The following is a 12268-nucleotide window of genomic DNA, read 5'->3' as shown; positions in this document are numbered from 1 at the left end:
ATTAATGAGAATATAAGATTAATGGCTGAACTGCGTGCTAGGTGGGATAGAGAAGAAAATGAAAAACTAGCTAAAGAGAAGAATATAGCTAAAGTTTGGACTATTACCACCACTAGTAATGCCAATGCTACACATGTTGCTGCACCTCCTACTCATACTAATAAAAGAATTGGGGTTAGCAATGTTTCCACTTCGAATGCAAAGCGCGAAAAACTGCCTGAAACTGCTAAAACTGCTGAAACTGCCTGTGATAAAGCTGCTGAAATTTTTTCCAACATTGGGGATGATGATCCCATTGCTTTAGATTATAATGGTTTGAATTTTGATGATTGCCACATCTCTGAAGTTATAAAGTTCTTGCAAAAACTTGCTAAAAGTCCTAATGCTAGTGCTATAAATTTGGCTTTCACGCATCATATTACAAATGCTCTCATAAAAGCTAGAGAAGAGAAACTAGAGCGTGAAGCCTCTATTCCTAAAAAGTTAGAGGATGGTTGGGAGCCCATCATTAAGATGAAGATTAAAGATTTTGATTGTAATGCTTTATGTGATCTTGGTGCAAGTATCTCTGTTATGCCTAAGAAAATTTATAATATGCTTGACTTGCCACCGCTGAAAAATTGTTATTTAGATGTTAATCTTGCTGATCATTCTACAAAGAAACCTTTGGGTAAAGTTGATAATGTTCGCATTACCATTAACAATAACCTGGTTCCCGTTGATTTTGTTGTCTTGGATGTTGAATACAATGCATCTTGCCCCATTATATTGGGAAGACCTTTTCTTCGAACTGTTGGTGCTATCATTGATATGAAGGAAGGTAATATAAAATATCAATTTCCTCTTAAGAAAGGTATGGAACACTTCCCTAGAAAGAGAATGAAGGTACCTTTTGATTCTATTATGAGAACAAATTATGATGTTGACACTTCATCTCTTGATAATACTTGATACACACTTTCTGCGCCTAGCTGAAAGGCGTTAAAGAAAAGCGCTTATGGGAGACAACCCATGTTTTTACCTACAGTACTTTGTTTTTATTTTGTGTCTTGGAAGTTGTTTACTACTGTAGCAACCTCTCCTTATCTTAGTTTTGTGTTTTGTTGTGCCAAGTTAAGCCGTTGATAGAAAAGTAAGTACTAGATTTGGATTACTGCACAGTTCCAGATTTCTTTGCTGTCACGAATCTGGGTCCACCTCCCTGTAGGTAACTCAGAAAATTAAGCCAATTTACATGCATGATCCTCAGACATGTACGCAACTTTCATTCAATTTGAGCATTTTTATTTGAGCAAGTCTGGTGCCATTTTAAAATTCGTCAATACGAACTGTTCTGTTTTGACAGATTCTGCCTTTTATTTCGCATTGCCTCTTTCGCTAAGTTGGATGAATTTCTTTGATCCACTAATGTCCAGTAGCATTATGCAATGTCCAGAAGTGTTAAGAATGATTGTGTCACCTCTGAATATGTCAATTTATATTGTGCACTAACCCTCTAATGAGTTGTTTCGAGTTTGGTGTGGAGGAAGTTTTCAAGGATCAAGAGAGGAGTATGATGCAACATGATCAAGGAGAGTGAAAGCTCTAAGCTTGGGGATGCACCCGGTGGTTCACCCCTGCATATATCAAGAAGACTCAAGCGTCTAAGCTTGGGGATGCCCAAGGCATCCCCTTCTTCATCGACAACATTATCAGGTTCCTCCCCTGAAACTATATTTTTATTCCATCACATCTTATGTGCTTTTTCTTGGAGCGTCGGTTTGTTTTTGTTTTTGTTTTGTTTGAATAAAATGGATCCTAGCATTCACTTTATGGGAGAGAGACACGCTCCGCTGTAGCATATGGACAAGTATGTCCTTGGTTTCTACTCATAGTATTCATGGCGAAGTTTCTCCTTCGTTAAATTGTTATATGGTTGGAATTGGAAAATGATACATGTAGTAATTGCTATAAATGTCTTGGGTAATGTGATACTTGGCAATTGTTGTGCTCATGATTAAGCTCTTGCATCATATGCTTTGCACCCATTAATGAAGAAATACATAGAGCATGCTAAAATTTGGTTTGCATATTTGGTTTCTCTAAGGTCTAGATAATTTCTAGTACTGAGTTTGAACAACAAGGAAGACGGTGTAGAGTCTTATAATGTTTTCAATATGTCTTTTATGTGAGTTTTGCTGCACCGGTTCATCCTTGTGTTTGTTTCAAATAAGCCTTGCTAGCCTAAACCTTGTATCGAGAGGGAATACTTCTCATGCATCCAAAATACTTGAGCCAACCACTATGCCATTTGTGTCCACTATACCTACCTACTACATGGTATTTCTCCGCCATTCCAAAGTAAATTGCTTGAGTGCTACCTTTAAACAATTCAAAATTTATCACCTCTGATTTGTGTCAATGTTTTATAGCTCATGAGGAAGTATGTGGTGTTTATCTTTCAATCTTGTTGGGCAACTTTCACCAATGGACTAGTGGCTTCATCCGCTTATCCAATAATTTTGCAAAAAGAGCTGGCAATGGGATTCCCAGTCCCAAATTAATTAACAAAAATAGACACTCCTCCATGGTATGTGATTGTTGGACGGCACCCGAAGGATTCGGTTAGCCATGGCTTGTGTAAGCAAAGGTTGGGAGGAGTGTCATCATAATAAAACTAAAATAAAAAGGCACTCCTTCATGGTATGAGATTGTTGGCAGGCACCCGAGGATTCGGTTAGCCATGGTTTGTGAAAGAAAGGTTGGAAGGAGTGCCACCCAAAATAAAATAAAATGGGAGCCGCTCTTTGAAGGCTTGTCTGGCAAGGGGGTTAGAGTACCCGCTACCATTCGTTGACAACAACATACACCTCTCAAAACTTTATTTTTATGCCCTCTTTATGTTTTCAAAATCAAAGCTCTAGCACAAATATAGCAATCGATGCTTTTCCTCTATGAAGGACCATTCTTTTACTTTCAATGTTGAGTCAGTTCACCTATTTCTCTCCACCTCAAGAAGCAAACACTTGTGTGAACTATGCATTGATTCCTACATACTTGCTTATTGCACTTATTATATTACTCTATGTTGACAATATCCATGAGATATACATGTTACAAGTTGAAAGCAACCGCTGAAACTTAATCTTCTTTTGTGTTGCTTCAATACCTTTACTTTGAATTATTGCTTTATGAGTTAACTCTTATGCAAGACTTATTGATGCTTGTCTTGAAGTGCTATTCATGAAAAGTCTTTGCTATATGATTCACTTGTTTACTCATGTCATATACATTGTTTTGATCGCTGCATTCACTACATATGCTTTACAAATAGTATGATCAAGATTATGATGGCATGTCACTCCAGAAATTATCTGTGTTATCGTTTTACCTGCTCGGGACGAGCAGAACTAAGCTTGGGGATGCTGATACGTCTCCGACGTATCGATAATTTCTTATGTTCCATGCCACATTATTGATGTTATCTACATGTTTTATGCACACTTTATGTCATATTCGTGCATTTTCTGGAACTAACCTATTAACAAGATGCCGAAGTGCCGATTCTGTTTTTCTGCTGTTTTTGGTTTCAGAAATCCTAGTAAGGAAATATTCTCGAATTGGACGAAATCAAAGCCCGGGGGCCTATTTTCTCACGAAGCTTCCAGAAGTCCGAAGGAGAGACGAAGAGGGGCCACGGAGGGGCCACACTATAGGGCGGCGCGGCCCCCTTGGCCGCGCGGCCTGTGGTGTGGGGCCCCCGTGCCGCCTCTTGACCTGCCCTTTCGCCTATAAAAAGTCTCCGTGACGAAAACCCCGCATCGAGAACCACGATACGGAAAACCTTCCCGAGACGCCGCCGCCGCCGATCCCATCTCGGGGGATCCAGGAGATCGCCTCCGGCACCCTGCCGGAGAGGGGAATCATCTCCCGGAGGACTCTACGCCGCCATGGTCGCCTCCGGTGTGATGTGTGAGTAGTCTACCCCTGGACTATGGGTCCATAGCAGTAGCTAGATGGTTGTCTTCTCCCCATTGTGCTATCATTGCCGGATCTTGTGAGCTGCCTAACATGATCAAGATCATCTATCTGTAATCCTATATGTTGCGTTTGTTGGGATCCGATGAATAGAGAATACTTGTTATGTTGATTATCAAAGCTATGCTTATGTGTTGTTTATGATCTTGCATGCTCTCCGTTATTAGTAGATGCTCTGGCCAAGTTGATGCTAGTAACTCCAAGAGGGAGTATTTATGCTCGATAGTGGGTTCATGCCTCTGTGAATCTGGAGGAGTGACAAGAACCACTAAGGTTATGGATGTGCTGTTGCCACTAGGGATAAAACATTAGTGCTATGTTCAAGGATGTAGTCACTAGTTACATTACGCGCAATACTTAATGCAATTGTCTGTTGTTAGCAACTTAATACTGGAGGGGGTTCGGATGATAACCTGAAGGTGGACTTTTTAGGCATAGATGCAGTTGGATGGCGGTCTATGTACTTTGTCGTAATGCCCAATTAAATCTCACTATACTCATCATGATATGTATGTGCATGGTCATGCTCTCTTTATTTGTCAATTGCCTAACTGTAATTTGTTCACCCAACATGCTGTTCGTCTTATGGGAGAGACACCTCTAGTGAACTGTGGACCCCGGTCCAATTCTCTTTACTGAAATACAATCTCTTTGCCAATCTTTCTACTGTTTCCTGCAAACAATCATCTTCCACACAATACGGTTAATCCTTTGTTACAGCAAGCCGGTGAGATTGACAACCTCACTGTTTCGTTGGGGCAAAGTACTTTGGTTGTGTTGTGCAGGTTCCACGTTGGCGCCGGAATCTCTGGTGTTGCGCCGCACTACATCCCGCCGCCATCAACCTTCAACGTGCTTCTTGGCTCCTCCTGGTTCGATAAACCTTGGTTTCTTTCTGAGGGAAAACTTGCTGCTGTGCGCATCATACCTTCCTCTTGGGGTTGCCCAACGAACGTGTGAAATACACGCCATCACTAGACAAGTATCAAATCCAAGATGTTACAGCGGGACGGCGTGGAGACGACGGTAATGATGGTAATGTTGGTGGAGATGATGGTGATGATGATCCCGATGAAGTCCAGCTCGATGGCGGTGACGATGGCGACGGTTCCCCACCCCCCTCCGGGAAGGAATTTCTCCGGCAGAATTCTGCCTGCCGGAGAGCATTTCTCTCTCCGGTTCTCCGCCCCGTAGCGGCGGCGGAATATTTCTCTGGTCGCTCCCCCGATCTTAGGTTTCTCGGGGGGTTGAAATACGCGAGGGGCAACGTCAGAGGTGGGCCAGGGCGCCCAGACCATGCCTTGGTGTGGCCAAGGCCTGGCCCGCGCCTAGGGGTGGTCTGGCACCCTCCTGGCCCATCTTAGCCTCCCCTCCTTGGCTTGCTCCGTCATTTGGGAAAATAGGATTTTCTGTATATTTTATGGGAGTTGTTGTTCTTCAGAAATATGGTGTCTTGACGGTCATTTTTCCAGCAGAATCCTGGCTCCGGCGGTTAATTCTCCAATAATCATCAAACATGCAAAAATAGATGGAATGACATAAATATGACCTCTAAATATGAAATATAGCGATGAATAACTGTAAATTATGATATAGAATAGTGATGCAAATTGGACGTATCAGGTAGACCCGCCGGGGAACACATACCGCTGTTTTGGGGGGAGGAGGGGGAGAATGACCGCCGGAGCACCGGAATCCCAGCAAAACTTGCATGTGGACCTATGATATGTTTGAAAGTGTGGTGGAAGGTGTAATGGTGTGAAAATAGCTCCCATAAACCCTAAAATGGGGAGGCTTCGCGTAATGCAACAGCACCTGCTGACACGAGAGCTGCAACACCCTAAATCCTAAACCCTAACCCTAACCCTAACCATAAATCCTAACCATAACCCTAAACCCTAATCCTAACCTTAACCCTAACCCTAAACCCTAACCCTAACCCTAACGAGTAGATCAAGGCAGTTCTTCTTGGAATAATGTGCCTAAGTGGCGCCGTCAGCGCATGTGAACCTTAAGAAGAACAAGTTACCGAGAAAGGGTGGCTCATGTGATAATGGCTAGCTGCGGGTATGCCGGAGGCTACCATGTGGAAAAGGGTCCCAAGCTTGGATTTCCATGTGTATATGTCCCAAACAAACCTAAAATAATGAAAAAGTACACTGGTGGAACCTCGCGCGGAGAAATCTAGGGGGTTGGACCCACCGGGGCAGACATACTGCTGTTTTGGGGGAGGAGGGGGAGAATGACCGCCAGAGCACCGAAACCCCACCAAATATTACATGTGGACCTATTCTATGTGTGGAAGTGTGGTGGAAAGTGTAGTGGTGCAAAAATAGCTCCCCTAAACCCTAAACCCTAAACCCTAAACTAGGGAGGCTTCGAGGAATGCAACTGCAGCTGCTGACACGGGAGCTGCAAAACCATAAATCCTAAACCCTAACCCTAACCCCAACCCTAAACCCTGACCCTAACCCTAAATCCTAACCATAACCCTAACCCTAAACCCTAAATCTAACCCTAATCGGTAGATCAAGGCAACTCATGTGATAATGCCTAGCTGCGGGTATGCCGGAGGCTACCATGTGCCAAAGGATCCCAAGCTTGGTTTTCCATGCGTATATGTCCTAAACAAACCTAAAACAATGAAAAAGTACATTGGTGGAACCTCGCGCGGAGAAATTTAGGGGGTAGACCCGCCGTGGCACACATACCGCTATTTTTGGTGGAGGAGGGGGAGAACGACCGCCGGAGCACCGAAATCCCACCAAATATTGTATGTGGACCTATGATGTGTGAAAGTGTGGTGGAAGGTGTAATGGTGCAAAAATAGCTCCCCGGCGTGACCTTCCTCATGTTTGGGCGATAACACTTAGCAGATTTTTCGAAGCGCGGATTGCTCCGAAACCCTGATATATGTGGGGAGATGAAGATGGAGAGTACTTTTGTATTGCAAATAGTATGGGTATATACACATTGTCTTAAGTAACACTAAAAAATAGTCATCAAAAAGTAAAACTAATTTAAAAAATAAATATAAGTATTAGATGAAATAAAATAGAAAGAAAAACAAAGGAAATGTCATATGGCGCACGAGAAAGGCAAAATGCACGGCAAAGGCTACGTTGCCGTGCATCCCAGCTGCGCGCACGACAAAGGGTGAGACACGGCAATGCCCAAAGCCTTTGCCGTGCACGGAATCTTTGCAGTGCGGTGTGTTGGGTCGTTACCGTGATGATTTCTTTATCGTGCGCTGTCTTCAGACTTTGCCATGCAAGATTTTTTTGCCATGCGCTCCCTTCAGATATTGCCATGCATATTTTATTTGCCGTGAGTTCTGCTTGGTGCCCACGACAAAGAAGTCTTTGCCATGCGTTGGCTCACGACAACGATTTGCTGCACGGCAGCCCCTGTTTTTCCTATAGTGTGTCCTAGTTCCTATCAAGCGCATGGCTCCACATATGCCCGGACGACTTCAAATATTCATTTGATCCTCAGATACGCATGGCCATGGGCACCGCGGCCCGAGGCCCGGCCCAAAAAACTCGGGCCTGGGCCTGAAAAAATTGGCCCGATGGTCGGGCCGGGCCAGGCCTGGGTAGCCCAAAAGCGCATTTAACACTACGGCCCGCCCCGCGGTCCGATAGGCTTCATGGGTATTTTGTCGGGCCGGGTTTGGGCCTAATTTTTATCGTTGGGATTTTCTCGGCCCAGCCCGGCCCGACAAATGGCCAGGTATAATCTTCAGCACATGCGGTCTCAAGGATAAGATTGCTGGATGCCGGTCCAATCCGTGGATTCCCTGCAGTTGATTCGATCTGGCGGGACAACCTTAGAAAAAATGAAGAAATATCCGTGAAAATAAGCAAAACTAAGAAAAAGACAAAAATATAAAAGAAACGTACCCTACCGCTGCCGCCCGAACGAGTGATGTGATGTGGCTTAAGAGACATCTCCTCCGGCACCGCCATCATACACATCACCGCCTCTAGCACCGCCGTCCACCGCTGAAGATTTTCTGAGGATTTGGGTAGAGTATTGGGAGCAGTAGAGAGTGTGGTTACCAGAGGCATTTAGGGTAAAATATATTGTCGAGTCTCGGCGGTGATGGGCCACACTAGTCAGCGTCACTCACTTGACCGGTCTACGTGGCTGGACCTAGTGTAAACATCAAGTCCAATCCATGACACCGTAATTAATATCTTGTTGGACTACCGGGACATTAATTAGCGTTGATCCATCTTACATCTACCACCACATAATTATCTGCCTTATTGGATATACCATGGCTGAAAACTATGTGGCAACTTTGTTTGGCGCCGAGATAGCCCATCTTCCAAGGGAAAAATCGGGCGCGCACATAGGATCAATTTTGTAGTGAGTTTGTCTAAAATGACCGATGTTTTCGTTCAGACACATGAGTGGATATGATTGAGTGGCCATTGCAGATACCCATCGAAAGGATAGAAAGGGATGAGCGGCAAAGTCAGAGTCTTAATCTATTTATTTCGATAAATAATGTTTTATTACATAAAATATTTAAATATTATACTTGGTATCGGGTCTCTGCACAACTAAGATGCACATAGCAGAAGCAAATTAAGCCTGTTAGCAAAAATAAATAAGGCGAAATAAAAGTAATTGTCAAGAAACTATAGATCGCATATGGTGATGGAGAACCAATTTGTAGGTCACCCTGCCATCCATGTTGAATAAAAATAATTCCAGCCACGTCCTACAACTCTGCATATACCTCTACAAGTAGGCATCGATCCTAAACTTGTTGTAGAAACGACCATAAATAAATCATACCGGTACACTCGTAGGTAACCTGCATGAAATGAATAATTTTTCTACGCCCGTGGCAGTTTAGGTGTGCTTTCGTAGCCCGGGGCAGTTTTTTTTTTTGAAAGGGGGGGGGCAAAAGATTTTCCTCCATTCATTAGATAAGTAGGAGAGTCTTGACAAGACAAAATAAGGAGAAAAACATAAGTTCCTAAGATATTACTGTCCTGATATTACAAAACTCAAATGCTTCGCACCCGCAACGCTCCAAATTTAGCCTCATCCTTAATAATTTGAAGTAAGATGGTTGGGGTGCGGATCTATTGTTGAAAACTCTTGCATTACGCTCCTTCCATATTGTCCAAGTGACAAGCATGGTTATGGAAGATATGGCTTTCCGGTTCTCCATTGCATTGCACAACATCATCTTCCACCACTCCCGAAGGGACGCATCTCCCCCCACTCATGAGTGCGGACGGAGGGGATTCCAAGCCAACTCTTAACCATATCCCAAAGCCTCTTGGTATAGCGGCATTGAGAGAAGAGATGTGCCACCGTCTCTTGAGTTTGCATGCAAAGCTGACAAAGCCCACAATTGTCCCAACCCCTTCTCTCAAGACGATCCGCCATCCAAATTCTATTGCGGATGGCCAACCAAGCGAAGAGCTTGACCTTTGAAGGGGCCCAAACCTTCCACATCATCTTGTTCAAATTTGTTAATGTGGCTCCAAAGAATTGTGCCTTGTAAGTGGTGGTCGTCGTGTACTCCCCATTCGAAGTGAGGTTCCAAGTGATGGAGTCTTGTACACCCTCAATAAGTTGAAAGGCATTTAATTGCAGCCAAAGCCGGATGTACTCATGAATGTGATGGACGGTCAAGTTGGTGTCCATTTTTATTTTGGCAATCCAAGCATTATTGGCGAGCGCATGCTTGACTTTCCATTTCTTCCTCGTGGAGGCCTCATATATGAGCGGGGCAATATCTTTGGGATTTTTTCCGTTGAGCCACGGGGAATCCCAAAAAGGAGCAATCTCCCCATTACTAACGGAGGTAGTGGTGGACGCATAGAACAGCTCCATATCCACCTCATCACAAGGGGTAGCCATGCCCACCCTGATGTGGGGTGGCCTTCGGACACCTCCACACCAAGACCAACAAGTCCCCCAAGTGGACCGATGACACGAGCCCGAGTTAAAGCTCTACATGATGAGGTGAACTCGCTCCTCACCACCCTTGATCTTGGTACCCATTTGGATGGAATGCTACCTCATGCCGATGTGCTATGTGTCATTAGGTACAAGGCGCATCAAGACCCCGGAGAGGAGGACACGCCAAGGTCAAGGGAAGGAGAGGAGCAGCTGGACATGGAGATGATCACGAAGCCGAACCCGACGTCGCTCGAAGCGCTCCAAGGAAGAGAAGAGAGCTGGCCGGTCCAGGACCCGGTCAGACCGGCCCCACAACCGGACGACCCGGTCCCAGGCCCGGTCAACCGGGCGCCCAACCGGACGCAGCTCCATCGTACCGGAAGGAAACCGGAAACCTCGCAGATTCCCGGTTGGCGCCCGGTCGACCGGACACAGGACCGGACCGCCCGGTCATAGGCCCGGTCAGACCGGACCCAAACCGGGTTTGACGGAAATGACCCACCAAACTGCCTAAGTTATCCATTCGCGTACCTGTTCGCCCTTGCTGGCCATGTATGCCTATATAAGTAGCCTGGACCCCTCCTTTACCCCTTAGACTTGTTTTGAACTCAAACCTACCTTTGAGCTTAGTCTCCCTAGGGTTACCATCCCTCTGTAATCAAGGCATCCTGGTTGTTGATTTGGATATTGTTGAGTGAGATTCTAGTACAAGTTACTCTCTCTCCCTCATCAATCTCTTCTTCTCCAACCCCAGTCTCTCTCCGGGAATTCTGCCGCGTGCCTCTTCCTCGGAGATTCTATTGGCGTGGTCCATCGAGCCACGGGGGTAAGCATCGGGTGTATCGGGTTGGTGTGCGTGCGTGAGTACCGGCGTTCTTCGTGTTCTTCGTGTTCCTCGCGTTCTCCCACCTCTACCCTTGGTTTTCGGGGTCAAATCGCGAGATTGGGCCACTCCCGGGATCTTAGATCTCATCATATGGTATCAGCAGCTCTTGGTTACCGCGAATTTGACCCTCCACCCACCGGATTTTGTTTCTAGAAAATTTTCTCAAAATCCCCAAAAATAGCCTCAAAGTGCCTCTTGACCGATCTGTGATTTGGTTGCGTTTTGAGTGGTTTTGGTCCGTGGATTCGGTGTTTTTGTGCTTGATCTACTATTTCCCCAACTTTGAGCCTCCAATTCCATCGTTTTCCCGTCGATTTGCTCTTTGGATTTGGTTTGGGGAAGAACAGGAGAGAGAAATCGACGAACCCGGTTGAGACCCAGTCAACCAGACCCCAGACCGGACGAGCCGGCCCAGAACCCGGTCGACCGGGCGGCAACCGGATCCATCCGGTCCTCGGTCCGGTCCAACCGGCCCCAGACCGGGCGCAGCTCCGCGCCCTCCTTCGAGCTCGATTTCCGGCGACGACCACCACCACCACCACCACCATCATCATCGCAGGTATAACTTGCAGTTTTCCCTTGTAACCCCTCTTCCTTTTGCGATCTATCCCATCGAGCATTGCTTGTTTAGTGTTGCGAGACATTGCACGTGGCCCCGCATTGTGAGGTGTGTGTGTCGTGTTGAGTAAAGCATCCAAGCAAACACTCGTGTGGCAAGATAGCAAAAGCGAGGCTAACGCTAACATAGTGCGTGAAAAAGCCCCAAAAATACAAAAAGAGTGCAAGTAGCACCATACATCCATACATCCATATATCCATACATACAAAAGTGTGCAAGTGCCACCAAGGATACAAAGGAGTGTGAGTGCCACCGTGTACAAAAGAGTCATAAGCTTTTAAGCAAAAGAGAGATAATAGAAGAGAGGCCGCGTGTGAATCTTGTTGTCTCTTCAATTGCAACCGAAGCTTTGGCTCTCCTTGTGTTAGTGTGACACCGAGCACCTTTACATACACTTTTCCGCTCACTTTTGGTTGCACTAACCCCGCTTATCCCGTGTGTGTGTTCCACAACTTTTCCGTGTTTATAGTGATCTTCACATTGACATTTGGATTTTTGGACCTTACCCACTTTTAACAACATACTCGATCTTGGATTTGTCTTTTGGCTTTCCACAACACTCGCCTAACACCATATTTGCTAGCTTTTGCGTGTGGTTTTGCGTGTGTCCCGATACACTTGATCTTGCTTTTGGCTTGGTTGATTGCCTCAATACTATCTTACCTTGGTAAGAGTGCGAGGTAGTCTCCTTCCACTAACATACACAACATAGTTCTTGTCTTGCCATCATGGATAGGAACGAAGACGACTCAAGGGATGGAGAAGTCCTCCGCAACACCGAGAGGTTGGCTACTCAACACAACCTATGGACACAA

This window comes from Lolium perenne, chromosome 5, assembly GCF_019359855.2.
Source record: "Lolium perenne isolate Kyuss_39 chromosome 5, Kyuss_2.0, whole genome shotgun sequence".
In the NCBI taxonomy this organism is placed as follows: domain Eukaryota; kingdom Viridiplantae; phylum Streptophyta; class Magnoliopsida; order Poales; family Poaceae; genus Lolium; species Lolium perenne.
Note: the sequence above shows the minus strand (reverse complement) of the source record.